This window comes from Petaurus breviceps, unplaced genomic scaffold (assembly GCF_028583685.1).
Source record: "Petaurus breviceps papuanus isolate PSGF00001 unplaced genomic scaffold, PetGlider_PUasm1.0 185, whole genome shotgun sequence".
Lineage (NCBI taxonomy): Eukaryota > Metazoa > Chordata > Mammalia > Diprotodontia > Petauridae > Petaurus > Petaurus breviceps.
The window spans coordinates 9,914,885-9,938,494 of record NW_027185797.1 but is presented as its reverse complement, the minus strand read 5'-3'; the positions used below and the strand labels follow the sequence as shown (position 1 = coordinate 9,938,494).

The 23,610-nt window shown below is 37.9% G+C and overlaps 1 protein-coding gene across 10 annotated transcripts in view; it reads left to right on the top strand.

Moving 5' to 3' along the window:
• Positions 1-23,610, top strand: part of TBC1D5 (TBC1 domain family member 5) — a 630,316-nt gene that overhangs the window by 39,601 nt on the left and 567,105 nt on the right. For all 10 annotated transcript variants that reach the window (XM_069088446.1, XM_069088447.1, XM_069088443.1 and 7 more), the window contains exon 2: positions 3,145-3,207. The gene's annotated coding sequence lies outside the window, so the exon portion shown is untranslated. The remainder of the gene's footprint in view (positions 1-3,144; positions 3,208-23,610) is intronic.

Here is a 23,610-nt window from a genome sequence, read left to right as displayed (position 1 = left end):
GAAACTCCTCTGCTGACCTCTGCTCTCCCTCCATATGCTTAGACATTCTGAACTGGATGTCCAGTAGACACATTAAACTCAATATGTCCAAAACAGAACTTTTTATCTTTTCTCCTTAACCTGCCCTCCTGGAGGACAGCACCATCCTTTCTGGCCCTTGGGCTCATTACTTGCCAGTCTTCTTGGGTCCCTCACTCTGTCTCACCTCTCCAGTCCAAGCTTTTACCAGAGTTTGTTGATTTCTCCTTAGCCACATCTCTTCTCTACTCTGATGCTGCCTCCCTGCCTCCGCCCTCTTGAAGACACTTATCACCTCACAACTGGAGTATCACAGTAGTGCCTGGGGCAGGGGGGGGGGTCTGCCTGCCTCAAGTCTCTCCCCACTCCAGTCTGCCTTCTATTCAGCCACTAAAGTGATTTTCTTAAAGTAAAAATCTGATCTTACCATCTGGCTACTGAAGAATCAGAGACATCTAAGTGGTGCAGCGAATAGAGCACCCAGTCTGTAGTCAGGAAGACCTGAGTTCAAATTTGTCCTCAGACTAGCTGTGTGACCCTGGAAAAGTCACAATCTAGTTTGTCTTAGTTCCTTCTCTGTAAGATGAGCTGAAGAAACCATTCCAGTATTTTTGCAAAGAAAATCCCAAATGGGATCTTGAAGAATTTGACAGGACTGAAACACCACCACCACCACCTCAGGAATCTCCAATGGCTTCCTTTAACCTCCAGAAACAAATGCAAATGATCTATTTGGCATTCAAAGCCCTCCATAACCCAGCCTCTTCTTGTCTTTCCAGTTGTCTCTTACCTGACTCCCTGCCATGTTCTCTTCAATCTAGTGACACTAGCCTCCTGGCTATTCCACAAACAAGACACTACATCTCTCTGCTCAGGGCATTCTTTCTGGCTTCCATTCTTCCCTAGCTTCCTTTAAGTCCCAACTAAACTTTCTTCTTTTACTGGAAACCTTCCCTTTTAATTAAATTTGGATAAATAATAATCATTAATAAATAATAATATAATATGAATAAATAATAATAAATTAGGATAAATAAGGATACCCTTTTAATTCTAATGCCTTCTCTACTTAATCATTTCCTATTTATTTTGTATATAGTTTGCTTTGTATATATTTGTTTATATGTTGTCTCACTTATTAGATTTGTAAGTTCCTTGAGGATAGGAACTGTTTTTTGCCTCTTATTTTGTATCCCCAGCTTTTAGCAATTGTCTGAAACCTGGTAGGCCCCTACTGATTGATTGCCCTGGGTAGGTCACATTTTACCTTTACTCTATCTTCCCTCCTTCCACTAGGCAGTGAGCTGAATTGAAATTGGGTGCAGGTTGCTACACAATGATGGTGTGAGGGCTGATCAGAGCATGCTGACAAATACTGCCCCAGCAGCAGCAAGGAATTAGTGAGTGGCTAGGTTGTAACTTGAGGCCTGGTACGGGAGGAGGTGCTGAGAGAGCCCCTTACAGTTAGGGGTTATTCAGTCTCCCTTGTTAGGCTTCTTCTTGTCTTGGCTTGCAGAGATGGCTACAATGGACCTAATTCCGATTTGGAGAAGTTTTAAGAGTTCATTAGTATATGAGAAAATGTCTGCTCTTCCATTTGACAATCATGTGACCTGGAAGGCCAGTGAACCTTCAGAGCCAGAGAAATTAACTTCTTATTCATGGATTTAATAAAACACTTTTAACAGAAAATTGTCCATTTAACTCTTATACATGTGCTAAACCTCTTTGACTAAACCTATTTTTAATCTGATAGAAATTGCCAGAATGTTAAATAAGAACTTTGTAACTGGATTTTCAGAACAACAAAATTATTTTAAAATAAAACAGATTCTCAAACTCAAAAACCGGAGTTAAACTAACATTGACATTTTTAGCAGTCTTGGGGAGGATATTGAGATTGAAAACTGCTTTTTAAATTTACTTCTGTTGAAGTTCTGTTTATTAGCTCAGTCAAAAAAGATAAAGTAAACTTCACTCAGACACTTAAATATGAAATTAAAAAAAAAATTTTTTTGCTGGTGGTGTTAAGATCACAACTAAGCTAGCCAGTCTCTGGGTTGCTTTTATGATTGTCGTAGGGATAATTTCTTAGATATTAGAGTAACTCTGGGGTTAATGCTAATGTTATGATTTAAAACATTATAGGAAAATGAAATTTTATTTCTTTGTACTTTCCTTATGTGCATACTTGCCTTAAAGTCCTACTCTCCCTGGATTTGCATAGAGGTGTTCCTGGCTTCTTGAAAGCTGTGCTTATGGAGGGTAAGCTCTGTTATGTCAGCCGATCAAGAACCACTTATAATAAAAAATACCTCACAGACACTGAGCAAGGCACTGAGGATAAAAGGCAGAAATGAAATCTGTAAAGAGTATGTGTGGGTAGAAGAGCTCTGGAAGTGAATGAATTTTTCAACAACTGCAACTCAGAAGACCTTCAGCTAAATCATGAAGGGATTGTAATCAGCATTGGTGAGGGAATAATAATACCAACAAATTTGCAGATCCTTAATGTATTGAAACAGACATTTCATGTGCATTAAATGTGTAAATAAACCTATTTTGTGTTCTGACCTGGCTTTCAGAAAGCAGTATCCCTATGGATTTTAAGAAAAATATAATGGGTACTGTCATAATATATTAAAATAAACACAGAATGAAGGCTGCTTTATGGAGTCATTGGTTTTTTTGACCCCTCTTGATGTTATTATTGAATTTGAAGTATGGAGTTCTAATTAAATTGTGAGTGTATTCCTATTGTAGAAATTAAGTGATCTCACTCTATTCTTTCAAGGACTTTGGGCTTCTAAAACCAAGGATAACATTAGATGTCAGCCAAACATTTTGTCCTTCTCAGTTTTTGTCTTCTCATCTGAAATATTGCCAGTTGCACAGATTGTGTGTCAGTTTAAATACAAGAAGCAGGCCTCAATCTGCTTGAACTCATTCCACCAAAGACTTCTAAAACTTTAGGTAGTTTGCAAGTAGTAATGGTTGTTTCACATTAAGTTGCTTTGTAGAATTATAAAACAGATTTTCTTGTGCTTTCAAAAAAAATGTCATCCACTAATGAATGAGATGCCATCTGTAATAATTAAGGTTATTCTGTTTGTTCTTTCCCTGCAGCAAAACTTCTAAAGATTTGGAGAAGATAGAAAACAACCCAAAAGGCTAAAGCACTATTGTACTGTAAGTACCACTCTGGATAGAAAAAGTGAATTAAAAATCTTGTAAAGAGGATGTCCATTCATTTTGGAGGAAAATTTGTTAATAGAGATAGCAATGTGTAATACAGAGAAGGATGTATTTTTAACAGTTACACTTAATAATTTACAAGAAATACTCATGCATTTCTTGAAAAATTTGAAAATATGTTCTTAGTCCAATGAGGATTTCACCAATAGCAGTGAAAAATATTCCTGTATCTAACAAGGATTGATTTAGTTTATATACATTTGCTTATTTAAAACTATCAGAATTTAGAAAATCATTGTAGTTTTGCAGGTTGTCATTTGTTTTGGTGACTTATTGTTTAGGTTATTTTGCAGAATTATTTATTTGCTGATTTATTTATGTATTTCATTATTTATTTATTTGATTATTTAGTAAATTATTTATCTGATGAATTATTAATACATCTTCATGACATGCTTTAAATTATTTATAACTTAATTTTGAGTTTATTGCTTTTAGACGCTGCATTGTTACTGACTAGTTTTGATTTTTTTCTTTCTGGTTCTTAAAAATTAAAGTATTAGCTCTAAGGCAAAAGTATATTCATTGCAGTGGCCATAGATTTTTTTTTTATTGAATGATTTACAGTGGTGATAAAATTTTAGTTATGTTTTGTTTAGCTAGGAATATATACCTGTTCAGGTTTTACCAGTGGTACAGTATATGCAAATCATCATACAGTCATATATAAATGACACATTTACCATTTGGGAGGGAAGTTTACACATGCAAGGCCTTTTTTTGTCCTTTCTATGTCCATACTGTGGAGTAGTGATGAGATACTTGGGCCTTTGGTATAAAAATCTTGAGTGGTTTAGGGATTATTGATTTTTTTTTAAAGCCCCAAACTCCATTATGCATCTATGTTTTGGGGGGAAGCCTCATGTTTAAATAGATTCAACTATTTAAAGACATATCTGACATAGGATACTTAAGTAGTCATAATGACTTCTGTTTAAATCACTTCATATGTTCCCTGGGTTTGTAGAGTTCATAGTCTTTTATCTTAAATGGTGAGGAATATGTAAAAATGTAAGTTAACAATGTGTATTTGTAAGTTGTAACTCTTCAGACTTAACTATTTGAATCTTTTTGCAGAGTAGTTCATTTCTTCTTTCATTGAATTCCACTCCCCAAAGTGTTATAGTGAGGAGGATGCCCCGACTTGAGTTGGTGTAGGGGAGTGTCATGTGCCTAACATGGTCTTTATTCTGTTTGCTTGAGGTGAATTACTATGTACTTTAAAGTTTTAACATTGGAGAGTGAAGCTGCATTGTACAACCCAAGTTGGGATGCAATTGAAATACAGTGAAAATGGTCTCTGTAGACAGGTTTCACTATAGAACTGTAAATTATGCATGTGTATATCCAAATTCCTTATTTTGAAATATTGAATGTATGAATATTTAATTGGCATCTTGCTTTAGTATCTTCACATGCTTGCCTTAAAGAAAGCATTTTCATTTGATTTATATACATGGATTTAAAAGTGTGTGTACTGTATATATAGATCAATGACTTTCATGTCTATTCTATGTATTGGAGAGGAACAGCTTCAGACAGTGTTTTGCTCTGGATTCTTTATTTTTTAATTTGCCTTATTTTGACAAAGATGGCTGCTTTGGAAGACTATAAGACTTCTAAGGTGTCTTTTCTACTCCTGCTATACTGGGTCAGACTTGCGAAATGAAGTGTCAGACCCAGTTAATCAAGAAACATCATAATCAGCATCTCTTATGGGCCAACCACTGTGGCTCCAAGAAATACTTTGTAGGAAGGGGCCCATATTTGAAATCCTCATTTGTAGAATCAAAATACTTTTCAGGGTACATAGATAGTATCATAGATAGTCAGTGTGGTATAGGCCTGCCTTAGAATTAGGAAGACTTAGGTTTCCAGTCCTGTATCAGTTCAGACATATACTAGCTGTATGGTGATAGGAAAGTCACTTAACCAACCTTTTACTGAGATAGTATGGGTTTAGTTTTTGACTAATTTCCTAACCTAGAAATCTTTATAATGTAGTCAAAAGGTGTTAACGAGATGTGAAACTAACTGTAAAAATGGACCTGTACAAGGTGGTACTATGATTATTATCATTAATAATAATATTCATGGTGATGATAGCTAGCATTTATGTAGTGCTTTAAGATTTTCAGTGCTTTGTAAAGCACACCTTCTCATTTGATTCTCACAACAGTCCTGTTACATTTTACAGATGTAAAAGCTGTAGTTGAGTCAGTTTCAGGGACTTATTTAGAGTGCTCAACATTTCTCAGATTAAGTCAAGATGAGAACAACTCAACTGGCTGAGCAGATCAAGGAGGCATGTCTCTGGGGGCTTTAAGTAACCCCCCCCCCCCACTCTCCTCTCACCCAACTATTGACTATGTTACTTTGAAGTGGAATGGTAGGGCAAGGAGCAGAGATACTCTAGATAGGGGTAGCAAGCCAGGTACATCAGTGAGTAGAGTTCTGGGCCTGGAGTTAAGGAAGATCTGAGTTCAGTTTGGCCTTAGATACTTATTAGGTGTGTGACTCTGGCTAAGTCATGTAACCTCTGTCTGTCTGTCCTAATTTCCTTAAGTATAAGATGGGGATAATAACAACACCTACCCCACAGGTTATTGAGAATTAAATGAGATAATGTATATTTGTAAAAGCCTAGCCCATTGTAGGCACTATATAAGTGCTTTATTCCCTTTCCTTTTTTCCCCTTTCCCTAGCAGACAGACACTAATTACAAAGAGACAGGAAGATAGATGGCAGCACCACTGGCAGCTGGAAAGTGAGTTGGTTAAGGAGGGGGGGAGCAGATCCTTAGAGTCACCTCTAGAACCTGAAACAGTGACCACCCTCTGGGGACCCAAGCCTTGATGAAGTGTACAAAGTTAAGTTGGGGGTGGGGGTAGGGAGTGGTATTAACCTTGAGGGTTTGTTTCATATGCAAAGTGCTTTACAAATCTAAGCTATGTAAATACTAGCTATTAGCTACTATTATCTGCCCCTTGGGCTTTAGAGTAGGTATCCTATTTCTGACCCTCACTTGGCACTCCCACCCTGATGAAATCACATGTCCAGTCTAATAAAAAAAGACTACAAACATTTTAATAAACTATGTGTAATGTAGTTGTGTAACATAAAACACTTAAATAGGTAATGGTATCACTGAACACTATCTAAAGCAAATAAATACTTTTAAACAAGCCAGTGTAATGCCTGGAACACAGGTGCTAAGGGAAAATCACAACAATATTTATTTGAATTTTATCTGAAGTTTTTCTTGAAGGGACTGTAGTTGGAAGGTAGTTGGAAGGTACAGAACCTTGAGGAAGCAATCTGGGTACTTTGGCTCCTACGGTTATGATTGAAGCCAGGATCCAGAGGGTTCCCCACCCAGGTATTTTTTCCTCCAGAGTAGGGGTTTTATTCAAGCCTGAGAGCTAGGGATCATGGGACAGAAGACACCCAGCATCTGAAGAGACCTGAGGTCTGGAGTCCAGGCCATCTTCTCTCCTCATAACAGCCCACAGACAGACTAATTGTGCTATGTATGTTCTGTCTTGCCATGAGTGGCATAAATTTCATCCTTGTAATTGACTGAATGCTTTAAGGTTAAGTTGATAAAAGTTGAGGATTGGCTATAATTTTTTTGAAAGTTAAATCAGTGTCTTGAGAAATCTTTCTAGCACTAAATGTGAAAACATAAAAATTATAAAAAATGATCTGGGTAATGTGAAATGTTTTCAAAAAACTATTAAAAATTTTATAGCTGTAGATGCTTTTGTGTATAAAATAGGAATCTGCCTTCTTTGTTATCCCATATAGATTCATAGAGTAAAAATTGTAATGTATCTTTGAGATCACCTAGTCCACTTCCTCTCCCCTCATATTACAGATGGGGAAATTGAGTCGAGTGATAGAGCCAGAATTTGAACCTATGACCTCTGGCTCCAAATTTAGTACTTTTTCTGCTGTACTAAGCTGCATTATTATTCTTTCTTTTTAGAAATTATTTGACAAAATTCTATCATTGGAATATAACTGCTTGATCCAAATACAAAGGCAACTGTAATATTGCTCACAGGGGACTCTTTCCCATCAATGTACTAAGGTATTTAGGACAGAATCATACTGTATTAAATCACTAAATTTAAATATTTACCGTAGAAAATTATGGGGCTTTTTTTGGTGGACACCAACCAATATTGATTAGCCCTTTATAAAAGTCTTTCTGGTTAAGTCTGCAGTTAATTTAGGGGACTAAGGGGATGAGGCTGTGATTGCTCAGAATATTAAACTATGAAATCTATTGTTTCTACCTAGCTTAGGGTCTACATACTGTTGTATGTATTGGTTCTTAGTTTACTGCCATTATATTCATAGATTGAGAGACTTAGTATGCTGTGATCATAGTTTATTGACTATTGGATAAAACAGAAGGAAACTTGAGCTAACATTGTTCTTGAGAGATTTTCCTTTAGCTATCTCCTAGTTCTCACTTGCATTTCTCTCCTAGATTTTCAGATGTGACCTGGGAAAATTTGACTCTGCCATAGCCATTCATGAAAAAGGAACAGTAGCAGATGGGGTGTTAAATCCATGTTTTGGGATCAAGGGCAGAAAGGAAGATTAATTCCTTACCTCAACTCAGCTGAGATTTGTAATAGGTGACAGTCTCAAACTCTAGATTTCTTCTTCTTGTAACCACACTGACTTCCTCCATGTCACTGTTGCTACTCTTGGCTTGGAAGTCCTTCTGCACTTCAACTTTTGAATGGTGGTTGTTTATGGTAATCGTAGAGGCCTCTCCATGGGGTCCCTTAGCACCCGGTGCTACTTTGTTTCTCTGATATCCAGATTACCAGAGCTCTGGTAGGAAAGGTCGGGGAACCAAGATGCTGCCACCCAGATAAGTGTCTCTTTACCTCATCCTTTGCTCCTATCATGTTGTAAATTACAAAGCCCCAGATTAAAGGGAAGGGCCTGAGATCATTCTACTGCGCTGCCATCATCCGAAGCCACTGGCAGGTTTTCTTTTTATGAAGTTTATGTATGTTTATGAGTTTCTGTAGAGAACTAAAAGACCAAAAGACTGGGGTTGTGAAAGAAGCACCCAATGCAGTCAATTTTCCCGGCAAGATAAGTGATATTCATTCTTTCTCCACATCCTTCCAGAGACAAAGAATTTCCCTTTTTTTCCATTATTGGTTTGTCAGGTATTTAAAATTCAGTTTCTTTTTAGTGATATTCTCGATATCTTTGTGGTCATTGTAATATTTTTTTGATTTTGTCTATTCACTGTGCTGAATCAATTCATACAAATCTGAATTAATAATTTGTTATTGTTGTTGGTTCAGTCATTTCTAGTAATATACGACTCTTCATGACCTGTTTTGAGAGTTTCTTGGCAAAGATACTGGAGTGGTTTGCCATATCCTTCTCCAGCTCATTTGACAGATGAGGAAACTGAGGCAAATAGGGTAAAGTGACTTGCTCAGGATCACACAGATAGGAAGTGTCTAAGGCAGGATTTGAACTTAGAAGATGAGTCTTCCTGACTTCAGCCCTGGCATCCTGAAGCCACTGTACCACTTAACTGCCCCTAATAATTTCTCAAGGCACAGTAATGTTCTATCATATTTATTCATACATCACAATTCAGCTTTTTAAAAAAATATTTATTTATTTACTTTCAGTTTACAACATTCAGTTCCACAAGCTTTTAAGTTTCAAAATTGAGGTCCAAATCCTCCCTCCTCACCCCCCCCCCCCTTATGAAGCAGCAGGCAATCCGATATAGGTTCTATAAATTCCTTTACAAATTGTAAAGAAGAGGGGTCGCTAGGTGGCACAGTGAATAGAGCACCAGCCCTGGAGTCAGGAGGACCTGAGTTCAAATGCAGCCTCAGACACTTAACACTTAACTAGCCATGTGACCTTGGGCAAGTCACTTAACCCCAGTTGCCCTCCAAAAAAAAACCGGCAAAAAAAACCCAAAACAAATGGTAAAGAAGGATTATAACCAATGGAATGAACAATGAGAGAAGAAACATAACAAAAAAGAGAGAAAGCAAGTAGTTTGCTTCAATCTGTCACAATTTAGCTGTTTCCCAGTTAATGGGTACCCACTTTTCCTAGTTATTACTATTTTAGTATATGTTGGACAGCTGCTTATGCCTTTAATCTCCTTGGTGCCTATGCCTGGTAGTGAGATCCCTGGATAGTATGAACAGCTTCATTGGCTTTCTTGCAAAATTTAAAAATGATATCCAAAAAAAGCTGGATCAATTTTTAGTTCTACCTGCAGCATATTAATGTTCTTATTTTCCTGCAGTTTCTACAACATTGATTGCTTTGATTTTGATTATCTTTGTCATTTTGTAGGATTTAAGGTAAAATGTCAGTCATTTAAAGTTGAATTTATCTTATTAGTAACTTTGAAATTGTTTTCATATTTATGTTTATAGTTTGTAATTCTTTTGATAACTTTATTTTTATAAAAATAAAGTTATGTCATTCTACTTATATCTGAAATATCTGATGTCCGTAAATGATATTTCATTCAAAGATTTTTTTTCCCACTTGACCCTTATTCTATCAGCATTGGTTTTCTTTGTGTTAGAGCCATTAAATTTTACATAACTGAAATTGTCTACTTGTTTTTTATGGTCTCCTAGCTCTTGTGGGGTTAAAGAATTCTTCTTGCCATAATTGTGAAAGAAACTCCTTTTGTTCTGTAAGTTTTGAATGAAAGACCTTTTATATTCAGGCTGCTCATTCATTTAGAGCTTATTGTAGTATATGGTATAAGACACTGGTTCAAGCCTGATTACTGCTAAATTACTTTTTGGTTTCTCCAGCTGTTCCTGTCATATATGGAGACTTTCCTTCACAAATTTATGTTCTTGAGTTTATTATACATTGGGCTGTTGCTTTTGTTTTTGGTTTGTTTGTTTTTTTTGCTTTTTCGAGGTGGGAAGGTAGGGCAATTGGGGTTAAATGACTTGCCCAAGGTCACATAGCTAGTTTTTTGTGTGTGTGTTAAGTGTCTGGGGTCGGATTTGAACTCAGGTCCTCTTGACTCTAGGGCCAGTGCTCTCTATTCACTGCACCACCTAGCTTCCCCTGCTTTTGATTTCTTATTGACTTTTTTTTTTACTAGCCTGTTATGCTGATCTACATTTTTGTTGTCTTTTTTTTTTAATGAGTACCAAGTAGTTTTGTAATATGTAATATGACTTGAGTTCTTGTAATATTATTCTCTCTTACTTGAATGAATGAGTAAAGCCTTTATTAAGTGCTTACTCTGTGCAGTGCACTGAGAGGCAGGAGCCGTGGTCAAGCAAATAAGACCCCCACTTTGCTGACTACCATGTTCCCTCAGACCCTGAACTTCTTGGGATAGCAAAGCTTCCAGCCTGGTGCTCTCAGCTACCCTCCTGGGAAACTGCCCTGTGTACTAAGTGCTGGGGACACAAGTAGAACTCCAGGAACTCAAATTCTAATGGGGAAGAAAACACAAATAGAAGGTTTAGGTGCACATCTGATGGAAAAGTCCTTTGGTCTTTAGGGTTCAGCAGAAAAGCAAATGTTAGTGCCTTTTCTTTAATGTCATTTCCACTGATTAAATTATAAAATGATTTGTTTTTGATGTTGAGCCAGTTGGTAGCATCAAGGACATTGGTGGCAAGAATGTTCTTTTCTTCAGTAGTGGGGGCTACAGCCCTGGCAGGAGCGGGTCTCCCCAGGAGTGGCTTGTCAGGATGGTGACTGAGGACACTGGGCTGAAAGCCCTGTTCTATGTAGCCCCATGGCTCTGAAGTTGAAGGTCCTGGAAGTGTCTCCATCAGTGTCTTAGTGGAGGATGCAGTCAGCATGGTGGTGGAGGTTTGACCTGCCTGGCTCGGCCTCTCAAATCTCTCTCAAGGTGTCTGGATGCCAGCTAGGATGCCTCACCTGCACCTGAGCACACACGCCATGGCTGCTGGCACAGGTTCTCTGATCTGCTTTTCTAAAGGAAAGGTACCTTTAGAGGGGTTAACATCTTACTTTAATTAACAGACAGATAAGTAGAAAGAAGTGAGTACCCAAGAAAGAATCCAACAGATAGGGCTTCATCTGTCTGAACAAAGTAATACAATAACCTGTGTACACCACCAGACCAGGAGAGCACCAGCATCTGAGTAGTGGGGGGGGGGGGTGCCTCTTAACAAACAGCTACCCAGAGTCCTGTCCAGGGAATCAAAAGGGCTCATGAGCGAGCCCCCAAAGAAAAATACCAACCTCCCACTATATATAGTTTTCAACCAGTAGGCTCAGAGCCAGAAGGCACCACAACCCTCATGACTCAGGGCCTAATTAGCTTAGTACCAAAGGGTGTGAAAGCCTCCCTACAAGCAAGCCTCCTCCTTAAGCAGGTTCCTTCCCCAGCAAAATCTGTGTGACTCAGGATGCATCACAGCTATGAAAACAGCAAGACATCCGGGCTTGAAGTACCTGTGTACTTTTAGACCTTGGAACATGGCCCCCTGTTCCCGAAAAAAGGAAAGCCTGTGTGGTCACATAGGCCTGTTATGGACAGGGAAGATCTGCCTCTTCCATTAACCTTACACCTATCTTCTTTGGCCTTTGGATGGCCCTTCTTCACAGGAATTGCTTCTTGGCTCTTGTTTGAGAGAGCTAGCCTGGAGATAGGACTGGTTGTCTGGGGGTGTTCGCCCTCCCAGGGCCCCTGTGCCTGTCTTCGCATAGATGACAAGTGGTCGTCATTTGTTTCTGGTGGTGACATCCCCTCTCCACGATGCTTTCTTTTCTCAGTGAGATTTTCCTTGATTATAGACTCTTGTTTCCATAAATGCATCACATCATTTGGGGTCTCCAGGAAGTATTCCTTTGGTAATTTAATTAGTGTCCTGTCTGTGAATTAATTCGGGTGGTGTAATTTTTATTGTATTGGCACAGTCCAAGTGACTCATGGATTGTGCTCTAGTTATGTATCTTCCTTTGTTTTTGTGAAATACTTTATGTTTGTTTTTCTGAATCTTTGGTATATCTTGGTAGTTTAACTTGCAGATAGTCTATATATTTTAAGTTAGTTTGAATGTAGTTTCTCTAGCTTTTTGTTCTTGTCCGTACTGTATAGAATTATCAATGACTTTAATGGATTTAATTACTATCCTGCTATTGTATTGAGTAACTTTTTTTAAAGTTTTAGTTACTAATATTAATTGTAGCCTTTTTTATGGAGTTGAGCAAGGCCACTTGACTGTGGCTATGGGATTTAAATCTGATGTTTCTGCTGCCTGGATTGCCTTTGCAGCGGTTGGTCTTTAAAAGGAAGCAAGACTGCGTAGTTGGTACTATCCAGAGGATAGTAGTAGCACTTGATTGAGAGACATTGTTTCAGCATGCTGAACTGCCATGGTCGAGGGCTCCGGTCTTCTTCCTGCCTGGGTTAAGCCTAACAGATCAAATAAATGAACAAAACCATGTGAAGTGGTCTGTGTTTGACAGTGTCCTAAAAGCCACTACTTTGGTTCATAGGATTGTAGATTTAGATGGAAGGGGCTTTTGAAGCCATCTGGTTCAGCCCCTTCATTTTATATTTGAGGGAACTGAGGCTCAGGTTGTGACTTGGTCTAAGCTGAGAAGTATTATGTGGTAGAGCCAGAATTTGAACAACAGACCATCTGACCCCAGATTGAGCACTTTTTAAACCACTGCCACATCCTGCTTCTTTGGGTAAGTCACTCATCCTCCCTGGGAATGTCTCTTCATCTGTTAAAGGAGGAGACTGATGCTCCTTTTTGATTTTCTAATTTTACATCATCTTGGAACTGTGTAACATAGTGGAAAGATCACTCACCCTGGGCTGATGGTGCAGCAGGAAGAGTTGGAATCAGGACAGCAAGTCAGTCACTGTACCTGGGGAGAATAATGATAATACATATTTCCTGGGATTCTTGTGAAGATCAAATGAAATAGCATGCATAGGGAGGGCACTGCCAACTTTAACAGGCCAGAGAATTGCCGGCTGTCATTATTGTTGTTATTTTATACATGATCTTAGGTGAGCAGGCTTCAGTTTCTTTATCTGTAAAATGAGCTTGTTGGACGACTAGATGCTTTATAAATATATTTCCTACTCTAAATCTTATAGGATCTACTAGAATTTCAGTGAGTGAAGCCTTTTTCTTAAATAAGGTCATACATGGGAAATGTTTTGCTTTTTTAATCTTGGAAAATGCATATTTCAATAGTAGAATGTCTTGGGAAAAAAATGAGTCTCTAGAAGAGACTAGTTTTGCCTTTAGTGTTTATCTTCAGCTCCTTTCAGATTCTATATAGATCATGACAGTTTGCCTCTCAAATATGGAACATTCTGTTATTGAAGTCATAATTCCATTCTGAAATTTTCATTTCTATTTTATTTGAATTTTTGATTATAAATGGACAGTTAAGTCAGGCTAGGTAACTGCAGGGGCATGTTTGCACTTGAATGTGCATTAAAATGTTGGGAGAAATTCTGGTCCAATAATTCTTATTCATATGTATAGTATCAGGATTCTTATTGTTCAGAAGGGCCCATTATGCTGGGTAACAAAGGAAAGTGTTATCGGTATATTCTGCCTCGAGTTTGTCACAGTATGAAACACTTCCTGAAATACTTATTACTCTAGTTATAAGGGTAATAACACAGCTTATGTGTTGGCTCTGAGAGTAGCTACTTTATAATTATGACAAGTGAAAGTACAGCCAAAGGTCACATTAAACAAGAGATTTCTTTCACACCTCATCCATTTTGTAGATAGCATGTGAAAATAGTGTGAGTCCCAGTACTGATATTTTTAAAGAGGAGAGCAGTCAAGACTGTTCCCTTGGAAGTTTTTAAATGCCTTGTAGAGCGTTTTTTTTTTTCCTACGTACTGCAGAGTTTGGCAGGTGGACTTACTTGAGAATTCTGGAATAATTAAGTAGAGCATCTAGTAAGTTGGAGTGACCAGATTTCCAAAATGGAAGTTTTATTATCCTTCAAGGGCCTAGGCAAGAACATTTGCAGTACTCTCAAAAAGTGATGTTTCTTCAGTCCCGCTTTGAAAGGTTCAAATTAACGAAGTTGAAGGGATAGGATCAGCTGGTAGGCTTGATCTAGGTGACAATCTCTGGATTCTTAGACTATACAATAATGACACAAATCCAGGAAAAATATCTTTTGAGTCACTCAAAGGAAGAAAGAAAACTCTTGCCTTGTGGCTGAAAATGTCGGTCTTAAGAGTCGGAAGGGATCTCTGGAGTCATTGGAGGCAAACCTTTATTGACAGTATGTCTAACAGGGAGTCAGTCATTCAGGCTTTTCTTTACTTTCCTTTAGAGGGAAAATTCTGAGGTGGCCCATTACCATTTTGGATAACCTTTTTTTTTTTTTTTTAGAGGGGGAAGGCGGGGCAATTGGGGTTAAGGGAATTACCCAAGGTCACACGGCTAGTTTTTTGTGTTGTGTTAAGTGGCTGAGGTCAAATTTGAACCCAGGTTCTTCTGACTTCAGGGCAGGTGCTCTATTCACTGTGCCACCTAGCCACCCCATGGATAACTCTTAGTATTAAGAAATTCAGCTTGTCATAAAGCTGTGGCCCTTGCAGTTTCCATGCTTTGTAACATTTAAACATTTCTTCCTCTTAGGTCTCCGTTATTGTTTGAGTCTGTCAAGACGTTTTGAACCTGAACTCTGCCATACAATTTGTTTAGTTAAACCTTCCCAGTTTTGTGTGATCTGTAAATTTTTTTATCCATATCATTGATAAAAATGTCAGACAGTACAGGACCAAGTGCTGGGCCTTCAGCAATAATCTAGAGATTTCTTTCCAAGTTTACATCAAAACATTGAGTACTTTTAAGGGTCAGGCCATTCATCCAATTACAAATCCATTTATCTATGCCATCATCTAGGCTACAATTCTCCAACTTTTCTGCAAAAAATAGCATGAACAACTTTGTCAGATGCTTTGCTAAACTTTAGTGTTTTATATATATATATATATATAATTTTCATGGTCACTAACTAGTTACTGCTTTGTATTATTCCCTTGGTCCTTGCCAACATAACAAAAATTATGTGATGTAAATTAATTTACAGATTTACTGCTATACCAATTACATCTCCCAGTGGATACTTTATAGAACTAGACAAAATAATAACAGAATTCATTTGGAGGAACAAAAGGTCTAGAATCCCAGGGGAAATATTGGTTGTAAAAAGTAAGAATGAAGGGGCATAGTATTATCAGAACTCAAACTATATTATAAAGCTGTAATCATCAAAATTAATTGTTACTATTTTAAAAATAGAAAAAAGGAATGATACATTGATCATTCAGAATTGATCAAACAGAAATCATAAACTGTAGTCTAGTGTTTGATAAACTCAGGAACATAATTTATTAGAGAAAAGACTCCTGAGTGTCAGTGGAAGTATGTGTTTTCTATGCTGTAAATCTGTCAGATAAGGAAATGAGGAGTTTATGATGCCTGTTTTTGATGTGAAACCATACTGGCTTTTTATAGTCTAGGTGTTCACTAATCACCCACAAGTGCTCTGGAGTCAGGCAGACCTGATGTTGCCTCTCAGACACTTACTAGTTCTGTTAACCTGTGATCAGGCCAGCCCTTCCCTGATGCAACTTCCCTCCTTCCAGAAAGAAGACAGAGCTGCTCCTGGGGCTTGATTAGTCTCAGCTTCTCTGCTGCTGGCCGGTTGGGGGGCATTCTAGCTGAATAAATACTCTGAGAATCTCAGATTTGGTGGGTACCTAAGATTGTGCAGATATCTGTACCTTGATGACTTAGTGTATAGACCTTTTGGGTGGAGACAAGGAGTCCAGAGAAGCTCACTGTATCCTTGTTACATTTTCATTCTGTGTTAGGGCAAAATAAACCTCCTTTGTTAAGTGTTCAGTGACTCATAAGGCTCATTTCATCCGCAAATTGAATTTGAACCATTTTGGTACTGACCTTAGAGCTATGCCTCCAACAAACTCTGGGCAAGTCACTTAAATTGTTTGCCTCAGTTTTGTCACCTGTAAAATGGGGGTAATAATAACACCTACCTTACGTGGTGGTTGTGAGGATCATGTGAGATAATATCTGTAAAGCATTTAGCACAGTACTGGTTCGTAGTGAGCTCTTAACAAATGCTTATTTCCTGTCCTTCCCTTCCCCCCCTTAAAAACCCATTTTATAATTTTGCTAGGAATTGAAACCAGGTTTGCTGCCCTACAGTTTTAACCACTTTATTTTCTTCCTTTTTTGAAACTGGGCCTTAGCTTACTCTTTTCTATCTTGTGGCCCTGTTCTTTTCCTCACTGATCTTTAAAAGGTCACTCACTGTCTGCTTTAGTAATCACCTTCACCTGTTTGTTGTTTTGGTGATGGCCAAGTCATGTAGCTACTAGAGTTAATGGGAAACTCCAGATTCACTCTCTTTTATTTGGGAAGCATGGCTCATCTGGGCCAGGTGGCTTGAGCTCATCAAATGTAGTCATATTCTCTTACTTGTTATGAGTTGCAACTGAAGATAAAAAGCCATTTTTGTTATGCTTTCATTTCAGAGATGATTCACCTGGCTGAGAAAGCAGAAGCAACTTAAGAGTTAAGCAGTATCTCCTTTTCTCTTTTGTTTGTTATCGTCCTCCTATACAACTCAGGCATTGGTTCTGTCCATTCTTTGATTTTCCTTTTTTTCCTAATAGAGTCTTTAGGAAAAAACAAAATTGCCCCAAACTGTAATAGCTCTTAAGCATTTCCTGCCAGCCTTAGGTCATTCTGTGCTTCAGTTTGCCAGACATTATTCTTACAGGTGTTTTTTTTTTTTAATCACCCTCTGTTACTTGGATTTGGTTTTATCTGCTCATCATGTCTTTAAAATTGAAGTGAAATTTTAGCCAGTGAATTCTCTGTGTTTCTCCATTGGTTACTTTGGACAACTTCCCTTTTACCTTATTCTTAGTATTGTTTCTTTTTATTTCTTCAGAATTTCCTTTTTAAAGATTCATTCAAGCCCAGGGAAGTTAATTCACTTACCCAGGGTCACATAGGTGATATTAGAGAAGTGATTTGAATTCAGGACCTCTGAATCCAGAGGTGATACTCTTTTGCTATACCACATCACACCTGTCCCCCTCCTCCATGACCTTAGACAAGTAAGTAGGTAAAATAGGCAGTTTGTGGGAGGGATCGGCCTCATGAAGGAGGGAACACTGGAGCTGACCCCAGGAGGAAGGCTAGGAGTGTTTTTCAGGCCTGAGGGCCAATCTGTAGGAAGTCAAGGAGAGAGAAGTACCAAGTTTTGTATGGGGAATAGTAAGTGGGCTAAGTCTGACAGAAACATGGAGTGTGTGGAGAGGAGTAACATGCTAGTCAGGAAAGCTGGGCCAGGGCTTCTCTGGGAATTGTCCACCAGAACAACTTCAGTTTTACCCTAAAGCAAGAGGGAGCTGCTGCAGCTTCTTGATCTGGAGAGAGACAGTCTTTCAAACATGTGCTTTAGAAATTATTCTTTTGGCAACTATGTGTGAAGGAAGAATTGGAAAGGGGAAAGACTGGAGAGACTGGAGGTAGGGAGATCAATTAGGAAGCTATTACAATAATTTAGCAGAGAGATGTTCAGGGCTTCTGCTTTGATTGTGGGTAGAGAGAAAGGACTGAAGGTGAGAGTTGTGACAGAACCAGAATTGACACTATTTTGATCTTCTTAGCCCATTTTGGGTTGTCTTGCTCAATAAGTTTAGTCCATTTAGCTCTATCTATCTATCTATCTATCTATCATGCATTTAATTTGTGGCCTGTTTTTCCCCTTCAAGCATGTTTTGTATGATTGTTGTGTCTGAAATAATAGCCATTTGTAGCAAGGGTATCACAACTTCAGGGCCTATGGCAGAACAGACCTCACTACTCATTTGTTGCTTATTCTAGGTAAACCTGATTAGCAACATGCCAGAGTGTTGATTGTACTTCCCAAGCTTGGCAATGGAGATTTTTTCTTGACCTTGATTTCAGCAGAATTTTCCTTCATCTTAGTGGGTTGGAGTATGGGAATCACTTACTCATACCAGACTTACTCTCCACATATCCTGAGAGGAAAGGCTTGGAGTCCATGTCTAGTAGTGATCCTTTCAGATTTATTCTCCAGGGCCCAATGGTCTTCTCATTCTTAAAGCTCAGCTCCACCTTCATCTTCACCTTGACCACAAAACTTGATTGGTTTATAATCTTATCAGGATTAATAATCTAATCAATACATTGCCACTCAGTGATTTGTATATCTTTTAAATGAGAAATAAGTTGAATGAAATGAAAATAAAGGAAGTAAAAGGGAGGGAGGGAGGAGGTAATAACTTGGTTCTAAAAAGCCAATTAAACCATTTTATCCTAGAAATAAAATTTAGTCAGCTCTGTGATATGTGGCCCCACTGAGAGAATAGGTTGAATGAGACATAAAATACAGTGTAAAAGACCAGGGAGCACTGTAATTGTAGAGGGAGAAGGAATAGTTTAAAAAGAGTGGAGCATTTCTTTACAGAATTAACCACAGCAAAAACCAATATCAGAGCGAGATTTCATGCTTCTTCTGTTTGTCATCTGGTTATAAGTGCAGGTATGGGTCAGCCTTAAGGCATTTTTGATGGCCATTTCTTACTTTCTCCCACCAGATAAATTATTTAACTTTCTTCTCTCTTCTTCCCGTAACTGCTTACTTGGACCCTTATAAATGTCTGCTTCTTTTCTCTCTAATCATAATGAAGTATGACTTCTGCTCATCATTCAACTGAAATGCTCTTTTCAAAGTTATTTGGGAACTGTTGCTTGCTAAATCTAATGGCCTTTTCTCAATTCTTCTCCCTGACTTCAACAGCATTGGACACTTGGTCATTTTCTCTTATTGGACATTTGCCTCTCTCTTTGTTTGCATGATACTGCTTTCTTTTGGTTTTCCTTCTCTCTGTCTGATTTCTTCCATGTTTCCCTTGCTGGATCTTTATTTTTGGAAACAACCTGCCTCTGGCCACCACCTTCTGCCTTTCCTGGCTCAGACCAAGGCTCTGTCTTGGGCCCCATCATCTCTTTTCTTTCTGTACTTGTACTAATGGTACTGTACTTACTGTCCTAACTCCCTAACCCCCTTTCATCAGTTCCCAAGGGTTTAGCTTTTTCTATGTAGATGCTTCCCAGATCTATAGATCCAACCCTCCTCTCTCATTTTAGCATTAATTCTATATCTCTAATTGTCTCTTGGACAATCTGGTAGGCATCTCAGACTGCAAAAATACTTGCCAAAAGAGAACCTACCCCTCACCCCCTCCAGTTCTTTTGTGTCTGGATTTCTTTGTTACTCTTCAGGATACCTCCATCCTCCTGGCCCCCTAACCTCACATCCTTCATTCCTCACTCTTACTTAACCTATATGCATTGTCAGTTGACATATTTTGACCTTTCTCCATTTAAGTCATTTCCCCTCCACTCACACAGCTGCTCACCCAGTGTAGACCCTCGTCCCCTCTCTCTCTTGGACTTTTACAGTAGTCCTCTAATTAGTCTTTCCTTCCAGAAGCTGACTGTGTACCACCCTGACCTCTGGAGGAGCTCTGTCTTCCTGCTCTTTTGTTAAGGGAGCAGAAGAATCAAAGAGGAGAAGGAGATAATGTTCTTAGAATAAGAGATTGTTCCCATTGGTATATGAAACTGAGGATGCCTTTTGTACAGGATTACTTTCCTTGTCATTTTTGTTATTTCATGTCTTAGTTAAATGCTTATGTTAATGAATCTGTGTGCTGTATAGAGAGACTTCTTTAGTAGAAGGGAAGCTCCCTGAGTACAGGGACAGTGTTTATTGTGGTATCTGAGCACCTGCAAGGTGCCTTCCACATGCTCTTGGGACTTGGATTTGTCTTGTTGAATTGAGTTTAGTCAAATCATATCTTTGGACACAGTTGTGGTTTTATGCTTTTTTCCTATGTTCTTTTTCCATAGTTTCTATTTAATATACTAGAGCCTTAATTCACTCTGGTGGTCCAAAGGGAGTGAGTAGGCCTCATAGTATTTGACACAGTGTTTGCTGATATTATTTTATACCCAGATATGTTGCCTAATTGCCAGAATGTCTTTACTTTTTTTACAGAATTTTTTTACTTTAAAAAAAACCTAACATTGACATTATTTTAAATGTTTTATGTTAAAAAAATGTGTTGTGAATCTTTTGAGGGAAAAGAGATTTTTGAAAAAGTTTTGCTATATATTGAATCTGTACTAAATTGTGTTTAAGTTCGTATTGTAATTTTTCTTAGGATTAATGAAGAGAGAAGGGGAAGGCATTTTGTTTTGATCAATTTATTTCATTTTATTCTGTGATCTTTTTTTTTTTTGGTGGTTATCTCATTGATTAGTTATTATGTGCTTTGGAACTTGAAAAAATTCACTTGAAATTTGAATTTACCTTAGCCTCTTACTACTCAAACAAAAGTTGACAAGAGCATGGATTTTTTTTTTTTTTGAGAAGCCTCAAATAGCTTTTTAGATTACGATATTAGCACTGGTGATATTATTGAACTCTTCATTTGAAATATGTAAACAAGCTGTCCCAAAAGTCTCAGGGCAGTTTTAAGCTTTAATAGCTTTAGGAACTTAAAACTGCCCTGAGACTTTGGGGCACTATTTTGAATCATTTACCCTAAACAATTCACTAAGAGTTGCAGAAAAGTACTACTGAATTTATTGGTAAAGGAAGTTCACTACACCTTGCATAGACCAGTGAAATGACAGGTCTGGTCCACAAATATTTTGAAATAAAATTGTTGATATTAAGAGATTTTTCAGGTCTGGGTTGTTTGCTCCATATGAGAATAGTTTTTTTGAAGCTGAAAAATGTGTTATGCTGTGCAGTAAACAGATGCTGCTCTAACAATGCAATACATTATGTACCAAAAATGATCTCTGTTTTAATCATGGATGCTGATTTAATGAGACAAGACTAGCTTACATCAAAAATGGATTTAGGGTGTGATTTTGTTTTCTGTGTGTGTTTTTTTTTCTACATAATTAATCGAAATATGGCACTGTAGAGTCATCTTCAAATTTGCAACTTTGGTTCATTCTGTAGTTTTCAGTTCTTTCATTTTTACATTTTCCTATTTACGTCTTTTCTCTCACATTTCATGTAAAGGATGTATATTGTCACATAAAATCATTCAAAATAGTTTACTCAGGCTTTTTTTTTTTAAAGGAGATTTGACTCTGTATTGAGTCTCTATTTAAAGTCTCATTGTAAAGATATTCTTTTAAATAATGTTTTTGTTTATTTTATAAGTTTCCACCTTTGGTCTTCTGGTGCTTGTGTTCTGTAAAGTGCAGAAAAACGTAAAGGGTTTCTGGGTGATGAATATAGTTCCTAGTCATCAAATTGGCCCCTGTGAGAGGGTGATGCTCTGGAGTGTATCTTTGGCTGTAGGCTTCCTTGCTTCTTTAGTTAGCTATCCCAGAATCATCCCAAACCTTTAAAAGGCTTTGTCATGAGGGGATACACTTCCCTAGTGTAATTTTATTTCAGCTTCACTTGAGTTTAGTCTTTGAATATCCAAAATCCCACATTAATTGCTGGCTCTGATCCCTTAAATTCTTCTATCTCTAGGTTGTGATTTTTCATTGACAAATTTACCTTTTGATATAGTCAGATAATTCTATATATTTGAGGAAAAATGATATTGTGTTTTTAATTCCACTGAATCTAGCAGAGTTAAATGTAGTTTGGATGCACAGGGAAGAATTAATGATTGGAAGATACAGAGTTGGTAAATTATTTATTCTGGCCCTGAGGAAGCTGAAAAGCTGAGTGAAAGACTAATAAATCATTTGTGGTAGTGCTGGGTGTCACTTCCAATTATTTTCCACGGTTTTGTGATAAACTGCAGCACCTGCTAGATATCCCTACCCCATCCCTTGATGCTTGTGGTGCAGCTCGTTTAGTTGATTATCAAAGGCAAGTTTGTATAAACTTTCTTCTGGTTGGAAAGAGAATTAGCCTTTTAAAAGTCAATTTTGTTGCCTTTTCTTATGGAACACAAGATCTGTGGAAGGGAGGATAGTGGAACATTCTTTTACCCTGCAAAGTTGTCTTTTTTCTCACAAGAGGAAATACCTTAAAAAATGCTTTTCTTATCTTTATACTAATTAAAGTGTAACAATGAAAGATTAAGATGAGGATTAATATATTAAAAAGTCAGATTATTTTAGTGCTGTTTGTTTTGATTCCTGAACAAGAGTTTGCGCATCATTTTATACAGGCTCTTCTTTGATACCTGTTCTTAAGACCTCCTGTTTTTAACTATGGGAACTTTAAAGCCAGGTGATTCCAGTTCTCAGGATGTCTTTTTTTTTTTTTTTTTGGTCTTCAAACTCCATTGCCAATATCCTTGGGATGGAAATACAGTTTTAAAAAATGCCCAGGAGATCATACTGAGCCTGGAGGTTAGAACAGGGCATACCAGATGTACATGTTTTTCTCAGAATGACATTGGGTGCAGCAGAATTGAGCAGAACCGTTCTCACCTGTGTATTTCTTCCAGCGAGAGAAGGGAGAAGTGTAGAACTTCAGGGCAAAGTATCATGTAGCGAATAGTATCTGTGGGAGTTTCTGGAGAGAAGTATTAGTATATATTACAGTGACCCCTTAGAATGGTTGACAGGAGTCCACATTTAGGCAGCTAGGAAGGGTACAAGTCTTGAGATGAAGAAGACCTGAGTTTGAATTCTGCCTCAGATATTCCATGTGTGACCATGGGTAAGTCACTTAACCTCTCTTTGCCTCAGTTTCCTTGTTATAAAATGGAGATAATAGCACCCATCTTCCAGGGTTGTTGTGGTGGTCAGATGAATTAACAAGCCTTAAAGCAATATATAAATGTTAGTGATGGTGATGATGGTGTTCTCCTTAACACAGACCAGCTCCTTTTCCTCTGTCCCCTCCTCCCATGCGATCTCATGATATGTCTGTGGATGTCCATAGATGCTATTCATATTTCTATAAAATATATCATGTGAAGAGATCTTAGTGATCAAACGTTTATTATTATGAGCTAAGCACTGGGGATACAAATGCAAAAAGACAGACCCTGCCCTCAAAGAATTTACAGTCTAATGTGGGACAACCTTTCAAAGGGAAACTGAAAGTAGGGAGTGGGGACATATGTGACATAGCCCAGTCTAGTAGACTGAAGCTTGGTGGGAAAGAAAGAGCTCACTGCCCTGGGAGCTGGAGTTCTCTTTCAATGGATGGTTTTGGAAGAGTTCTTTGATTTCTCTTGTCAGAGG